Source organism: Urocitellus parryii, chromosome 1 (genome assembly GCF_045843805.1).
Source record: "Urocitellus parryii isolate mUroPar1 chromosome 1, mUroPar1.hap1, whole genome shotgun sequence".
Lineage (NCBI taxonomy): Eukaryota > Metazoa > Chordata > Mammalia > Rodentia > Sciuridae > Urocitellus > Urocitellus parryii.
In genome coordinates, this window is record NC_135531.1 from 195,839,399 (window position 1) to 195,847,873 (window position 8,475).

At 36.1% G+C, this 8,475-nt stretch overlaps 1 pseudogene; it reads left to right on the forward strand.

Annotated features, from left to right (window-relative positions):
- LOC113183202 (chromobox protein homolog 1 pseudogene) overlaps positions 1 to 6,266 on the forward strand; it is a 36,008-nt pseudogene extending 29,742 nt beyond the window's left edge.
- The last annotated feature ends 2,209 nt before the right edge of the window (positions 6,267 to 8,475 follow it).

Here is an 8,475-nt window from a genome sequence, read left to right on the forward strand (position 1 = left end):
AAAACTAGCCTCCTTTAACACTTTATTGCTTATAATGATTCAATCTCTATTATCCTGAGCTGTAAGTTCTCATAAAAAAGTGAACCTAGTATAATTTTTGCCCTTTAGTATAATATGAAGTAGATGGCTATGTGGACTACAGCTGCTTCTCTGCTTATTAAGCTATTTTAACATTATTGTCTACTCCTAAGACTAGAGTTTGGTAAAGAAAAAATTAAGGCAATAATTCTTAAAATATTTACAAAGCTTTTTTGAAAGTATAAGTAATTTTCATAAAAGTGGCATGTGCTATATAAAAATCAATGAACAAATATGTTTGATCAAATATATTGATGATATGTCTAGAATTCTGCACCAGTTATGTGGTATTTCATGTCATCAGTGATGTAAGTGGTTACAAATTAGTCACAGAGATGAGCCAGATGTCTTAAGGTCATTCTTTTCATTGATTCACCTTAATTATTATAATTATTACATTTGTCAGTGACAGCTCTAGTAGTAGAGGCTTCTAGATATATCCACTTAAAACACTTCTAGAAATAAAATTGTTTTTTAAGTTCACATGGTTTGGGGTACATTTCAGCAAAAGTCTTTTAAGTACATTTGAAGAGACACGTTAAATGCTACAGAATAAATGTTTAGCACAAAAAAAAATGGTGCTGAAAGGAAAAAAAAACTCTTTCTTATCATAACCTAAAGATTGTGATTAGTTTAATACATTTAAAGCTTTTATAAATTTTCACATAGGTTAGAAACAGCTTTGCTAGGTTTTTAGGTCCGAAGCTATTTATTTTCCTCCTGTAGATATATGAGAAACGGGGAATTGATATCAAGTATAGAATGCATGTTTTATTCAAGGCCATTCTTTATTGCCACACTTGTCGGGAGAGCTCCCAAGAGGAGGTTAACAGAAATTGACAATACAAGCTGGGAGAAAGATAGAGGGATCCAGAAACAAAACAAAGAAAAGAAAATGAACAAACAGGATATCTTCAGAAGCAGTGACTCCTTCCTTTGGGAATAGTCACAAATCTCCCATCTGAGTCTTATTAGGTTCTCCTTGTTTGAAACAGGAATGAGGCTAGTAGAAAGAGTGTGGAAGAGTGCATGGACAGAGTGTGTCTAAATGACAAAGAGGGACAGATTCCTTCAGTGACATATTGGAGATCCCTTCATCATGTATTTCAAATGTCTTTATTTGACTTTTAAATCCTGATAAAACTTTGCAATTATACTATCTTGGGAAAAAATCCCCATAGCATTTTTTAATTCCCAAATGACATAGGTGACTTCATGTTTTCAACAGTCTGTCAAACTTCTGACAGGTGTAACATTTCTCCTCTGGAGTACCACAAAGACACTGTGTGGGAACATTGTGCTGGTAAAGCAGTGAGCCACATTAGAATTTTGAGATGCTTGGGAGCAAGTGCCTTTGCAACTGCATATGGATGCTGGTGGCTAAGGGGATGACTTACAGTTTTAGGGTCTCTGCAAGCAAATGCTTCTCAGTATCATGTACCTAAGACAATATTGCCCAGGAAGCCCTTTCCAGTGCCAGGGGAGCTCATCCTGGAATAATGAAATCACAGTCTCTAAAATGAGACATAATCAAATTCCCTATTTCATTTGAATAAGTATACCATGTTTAGAAGAATTTTCCTAATCTATTGATAAGGTCAAGGATATTGGTTTGATATGTGTGGGTGGGAATTAGTAACAGAGTCCCTGGTCCATCTAGTTTTAGTTCAAGTCTATCTACTATGAGGTACTATCTACAATCTTAAGAGGGGTATTCATGTAGGTTTTTCAAAGGCATCAGAAATCGAGTTTAAAAACAAAGGGCATTTCCAAAGATGAGTGGAATCAGACATTCAAACTGATCTCCAGAATGAGTATCATCTGCATAATCAATGCTGTTCCACTTGATGGTCCCTGTTCCAGAGAAAGAAACCACAAACTATAACCTACTGACTAAATCTGGCCCACTGTTTATTTATGCATGTCCCGTAAGCCAAGCATAGTGCTTACATTTTTTTAATGTTAAAAAAATAGCAAAGAAGAATAATATTTTTTTGACATAGGAAAATTCAAATTTTCATAGATAAAGTTTACTGGATCACAGTCATGCTCATTTGTTTGTATGTTGCTTTCACACTACAAAGCAGAGTTGAATAGTTGCTATGGAGACCATATGGCTCACAAAACCTAAATATTTACTCTTTAGACCTTGTATGAGTTTCCTAGGGCTGCTATAAAAAATGGCTTCAAATATTGTCATCAAACAACAGAAATTTAGTCTCTCGCAGTTCTGAAGGCTAAAAGTCTATAGTCAGTGAGATGTGCCCACTCCAGAGGTTCTGGGGGAGATTCTGTGCCCTGCCTTTGCGGCTTTGGTGGTTACAAGGATTCCATCTCTCTGACCTCTGCCTTGGCTTTTCATCAGCAACTCTCTCTGTGTTCTATTCAAACACATATTTATCTTTAGATTTAGGGTTTACCAGAATGATCTTTTTTTGATATTCATAACTTAATTTTATCTGTAAAGGCCTTTTCCTTTCTTCCCAAATAAGTTCACATTTATAGGTTTTAAGTGTTAATAACTTCAGGGAAACTGCCATTCAATCCCCTTATAGAAAAATGTGTTGTGGTTTAAGATTTTAAATCTAAGTCATGAAAAATGGGAATGTGGGAGAGAAAAAGGATATATATTGTGAGAACTATTGTGCTTTGCCTATGAGGGTTGCTGTTTATCCTAAAGGGATAGGGAAGTCTGCTAGTAGCTGGGTGATCTTTACACACAGTTGAAAGGATGCTATTTTGAGAAAGATAGGTATTAAGTTCACCTACATGTAATTCCTTATTTTCTAACAATAACTCCTTAAGTATACCATATGCCAGTGGATTGACAACTAGCTTAGAAACTTGCCTACAAAAAAAAAAATAGCTTCTCATTTAGAAAACATCAGTAGGTACAAAATGATACTCTGCTGATAGAAGCTATAACGAAGCGGTAGATTTGACTCAATTAAGACAACCCACTTAAAGCTACATCTTATTTTTATTTATTTCATAGAAATATAAAATTTTATTCTCTCCAATTGTCCCCCAAAAAATTCGTTCAGAGAAATTAAGTCTTTAGGAACAGGAAAAGGGTATCTTAAAAGGCTCTCTAGGAACTTGGAGGTTAGAGAGGAATCAGAATCCAGTGGCAGGACTCCCTCTGTGTTTATGAAGCCTATGGATTTTTCTTGCAAGATCCCCTTAAGAGGACACACACTGAGTATTCAGTGGCAGCACCTCAGGACAGCTAGAACTCTGCCAGGAACTGTGGTGTCACTATAGGCAGCTGGCTGATCATAAGTTAGGACTCCTGCTGTGGAGAAAAGCAAAGGGGAGTTTCTGACAAAAGAAAGGGATGGAATGTCAAGGAATCAGGAAGTTTGGATGTCTGACTCTTCCTCCAATCTGTGATGAAGAGGATAAGAATTTTTGTCTCTCAGCCCTAGTTAGGTGAGTAGATGAAGAGGTAGAAATGTCATTTTTCATTGCATCAATGCAGACATCAAAGAACGTAGAGTAATGTTCTAAAATTTGAAGGACAATGATAGAGAATGCCCATGGAAATAGAAATTAGTAGAAATAAATATGAAATAGATTTTATTTTTCTCTCTAGAAGGAAAAATGAATTTAACCCAATGAATGTTACTTTGCCACTGATAAGACTTGTGGGACATCTACAGGGTTTTATATATGTCCTAAAAAAAAGATGACAATTTAGCATAGTTATATAATTGTAAATATATAAATGTATACACACATGCATATATATAGACACACACATGTGTGTGTGTCTCTCTCTCTCTCTCTCTCTATATATATATATATATATAAATATACACACACAGGAATATTAGCCATATTAGTATGACTGTTTAAATATGTATATATAATGAAACTTTATTTAAAAAATATATGACTAAGTATAGGTAATAAACATAACTACAAATCAGTTGGATGGAAGGAAATTACAACTTACCTGATATGAAATTGTTGAGGAGGGAGCTCAATAAATTCACTGAGTTACCTGGAGCTCCAAGGCACAGGGTTGGGACCAATTGTTATGAGAAGTTAAGACTGTTTTGTTGTTCAGGAACATCACTTCAACAGGACCTTTAGATGTAAAGACAAAGATAAGTATTGACTATTTTCTTGGCAAAGACTTAAGTGCAATGAACAAATCTAAAATAAGATGTTTATGATCATGATGCCATATTCTTAAAAGGAATAGATTTCACTAAAATAGATTTATTTTAGTGAAATCACACCCATGCAAGCTAAATAATGTTTTCTTCTGAATCTAGATTATTTTCCTGCTCCTGTTTGAACATTATATTTCTTCACAAGATAGACATTCTTATTTTCTTTTTTAAACATTTGTTGCAAGACATTGAAGATTTGGAATCATAGTTCTAGGAGGTACAGTCCTGATCTGTCATGCTAAGGAAAAGAATGTGAAAAGTAACTGAAAAAGCCTGATTCTGCTGATGGCTGAACTGTAACAAGTGTCTCAGGCCTGTTGTCATTTAAAATAGTAAGTTAAGGGAAGGAATACAATAGATACAGTTGTTAGGAGGCTGAGGTTCACTTAGACAAAAGAGGCAGAGTTCTGTTTCATGAGGATGAGATGATCTGAAACATTAGGGACAAAAAACAAAGAGGGAAAGAGAGAATAATGAGTAATTACTTCAATAATTCTACATTATACATTAGACTTGGATTTGCCTATCTTATAAAATCAAGGGATCAAAGCAGTATTATCTAAATGAAGAAAGGATTAGAAAGCTCTCACTTTCTAAAAACAAAAACAAAGCAAAGGTAAACTTATGATAGAAAACTGCTGGAGAATAAGGGTGTATAAGGAAAAAAAATCACTTGCCATAACAGGAACTATATGTAGGACATCATCAGTCCACAAGAGAGTGCATCTTTGACTTTCTCTTCTAGATAACACAAAGAATGAAGCAGCAGAAGCCCTAAATTGTCATGTGGAATATATCAGGATTCTGTCAATGACCACACTTATAGTGGCAAGTAATTAATGGCTTAGAAAGGAAATGCAAAAGTAAATAGATGAGGAGGTGCATAGTGTGAAGTAATTTTGTGTTTAAAATAATAAACTGACACATCTAGATCCAGACACTTCTTTTAGTCTTTGCAAATATCAGAAAGAGGCTTCTGAATCGATAAGGATGTTTGTTTATCTTGAACATGAGCCAAACAGTATCAACAGTTGGCAGAGGATTATGCATGAAAAAGGAGGCTGGGGAATCAGGGACATATGTTTGTTGTGAGAAAATGCTATTGCCCATGCACGGGGTCTTCCCCAGAGGGATCCAAAGGAGAATGGGGCAAATCAATCACAGCGTATAATCCCTCCCCTGTCAATTATATATAGCTGAAATTGGATTGACTTGAACAACTTTTTTCCTTAAGAAAAGAAGGAAAAACAAACAAACAAACAAACTATTGTAGGCTTTACTGGGAGCCACTCCCCAGGCTAGCGCGATGCAATGCCACCATCGCAACACCCAATTCCTTCTGGACTCTTGGGCACTGCTCTGAGCAGTGTCACCCTTTACATCAGAAAGCTGTAGAGCAATATAGAGGGGGGTGGGGTGCAGGGGAAACAAGAAGAAAAGTAGAGGAGGTAGAGTAGAACAAGAGGAAGAGCATGTGGTAGAAAAAGTTCTCAATCCTCTGGAAAAGTGGAGAACCTCCTAAAGTGGAAGGTTTCTCAGGTAAGTAAAACACACAGGCACCAGAAAAAAACCTGACCCTCATTGCTGAGCTTCTACAGTTGCAGAAAACAGCAAATGAGACATAAATCAGACTGAGGCAAGTGTAGAGCTGATTCTGATTCTGAAGATAAAGGAAAAGTGAGCAAACCAAAGAAGAAAAAGAAGAGTCAGAAAAGCCAGGGGACTCTGCCCTGGGGTTTGGAGCCCCAGCAGATTATTGGAACTACAGACTCCAGCCCAGAGCTCCTGTTCCTGATGAAATGGAAAACTCTGGTGAGCTGAACCAAAGAGGCCAATGTCAAGTGCCCACAGGTTGTCATATCCTTCTGTGAGAAAAGGCTGATGTGGCATTCCTACTCCTCAGAGGATAATGACAAAAACGATGACAATCCTGAGTACCAGCCCCTGTCACCTCTGATGGTGTATTTAAGTAGGGAGGGAAGGAGTTCCACTGTCTTGACCCCATAAGGTGGTATGAGAAGATGTTCTTTAAAGAGCCAGTTTATTTTCTGTGCCCTGCAGAAGCTCCAGTGTTTTAAAGCCCATTCCAAGCTGTATAATGTGCATACTCATTCTAGTAGGGGTGAGTGTTTGAAGGCAACCCATTCTTCACTTTACTGAGAAAGGCAAAGGGAATTCTATGAAAGACAAAATTTGAAGACTTGGGTATGTGGGAAGGCAAAAAAGGTTGATCTTCAGAGCATCCCCACAACCCACAGCCTTCTAACCCACAGTGTTAATTCTGCATTTTAACAGCTAACATGTGTGTAGTTTTTGTCTATTACTGGTATATTATTTGGGGTTGGAGGGATAAGGTGGTAAAGAAGGAGATGAGTAGGATCATTTTTGTTAAAATTTGGGGCCTGATTGGGAAAATGGTGAAACAATGGAAAGAATAAGTAACTAATGATTTGGTTCTATGGCAGAATATTTTACCTTAAAAAGAAAAAAAAAAAAAAGTCATTGGCACCATAAATGAAGACTGTGAGAGACTGTTTAAAAGCTGTGAATGCCTAAAACCTATAAGCCAAGGTGTTCCCAGTCTGAGTTAATGTTGTTCCTCACAAAGGACTAAGCCAGTTCCTAAGTTACCAAAGCTGCCATTTTGGAGATAGAAATTGACTGAGATGGGAAGGTCTTTTATTGGAGAGTAGACACAGGCAGATTATTTTGTCTTAAAGGTGCTAATTCTTACAATTAGACAAAAAGACCCTTTCTTTTCCAATTATGAATTTGTAAATATAATCAGGTTGTCCATCTAAGCCACTGGCTGAAGTACAAGGGGAGGGGCCAAAGGGGGGCAAAGAGGAAGAGTAGGGAAGGAGGAGGGGCCATACTCTTGGGATGGAAAATTCTTGGAGCCTCGGCTTTTTGAACTTTAAACTCTGAAACCATTAGCAGTAGGATTCAGTCACTGACAGCAAGAGTTTCATTAAGTCAATTCAAGGGTTGAGTGGTTTCCAAAGCCCTGGTCTCAGGAGATTCGCTTTCACATTGGGGCAGTGGTTTACTTTAAACACATTAAATTTTTTTTTTTGAAGAAAAAATGTAATGGATCAACTGCTATCCAAAATGCTGTCTTAAATCATGAAATCCAAAAGTCCCTGATATCATGTAGACCTGCATCTAGAGCTACATTGTAAAATCTTTTTAGGCCTGTCTTAAGTTTCTGTGAAATTTTTGTTTAAATGTAAACTTCATACACACTATCAGTTTTTTTAAATTTTTAAATTTTTTTTTTTTTTAGTTGTTGATAGTCCTTTATTTATTTATATGTGGTGCTGAGAATCGAACCCAGTGCCTCACACATGCCAGGCAAGTGTGCTACCGCTCAGCCCCAGCCCCAGCCCACACTATCAGTTTTTGACTTAATAAAGCTATAGATTTATAATCACTGAAAAAAAAACAGTTTATAACTTGGAAAAGGGTGGCAATCATGAAGAGTAGTTTATAGACTGACTGTAATAATAATAATATGTGCTGATTATGTATGCCAGGCAATGTGTTAAGAACTCTGTGTGCACTGTTTTACTTCATCTTCATAACAAACTTTTAAATGGATCATAAAAATATCCATGTTATATAGAAAAAAAAATAGAGGAATAGAAGTACTTTGCTCAAGTACAGAAGTACTGTCACTAGTAACTCTATAACAGCTACTAAACACTTGATGCTAGTAATTATTATAATTTCTCCTACATTTGGTCACATAATTTTCATTTTTCCCTACCTGTGAATACTATTATTCCATTTTTAAAATGAGAAGAGAAAATGGGTGACTTGGATTCTAAATCTAATTAGCAAATCCTTGAGCCCATATGTTTAACTTTGGACTAGCCTGCTCATGTGTTAGTGCCCACAAGCCTGCCAGAAGAAGACACACTCAAATCTCTGTGTGCCAATTTATCTGATGATGAATTTAAGCCTCTTTCGAATTCAAGTGGGAACTGAAGATGTTTTGATACAGTAAATAATGATAGGACCCAAATTTTGCAGTTAGTTATTATTTTTGCATGTTACCATTTTATACATATTATTAAAAGAATGATAAAGAAAAAAATTGATGTGAAGCTAGATCAATATAAACTATGACCATTGACATTTTTCAAGAATATCATGCATGATATAACATTTTAAGTGAAGTTTATAAAATACATAGAAATTCATTTTCCTTAAT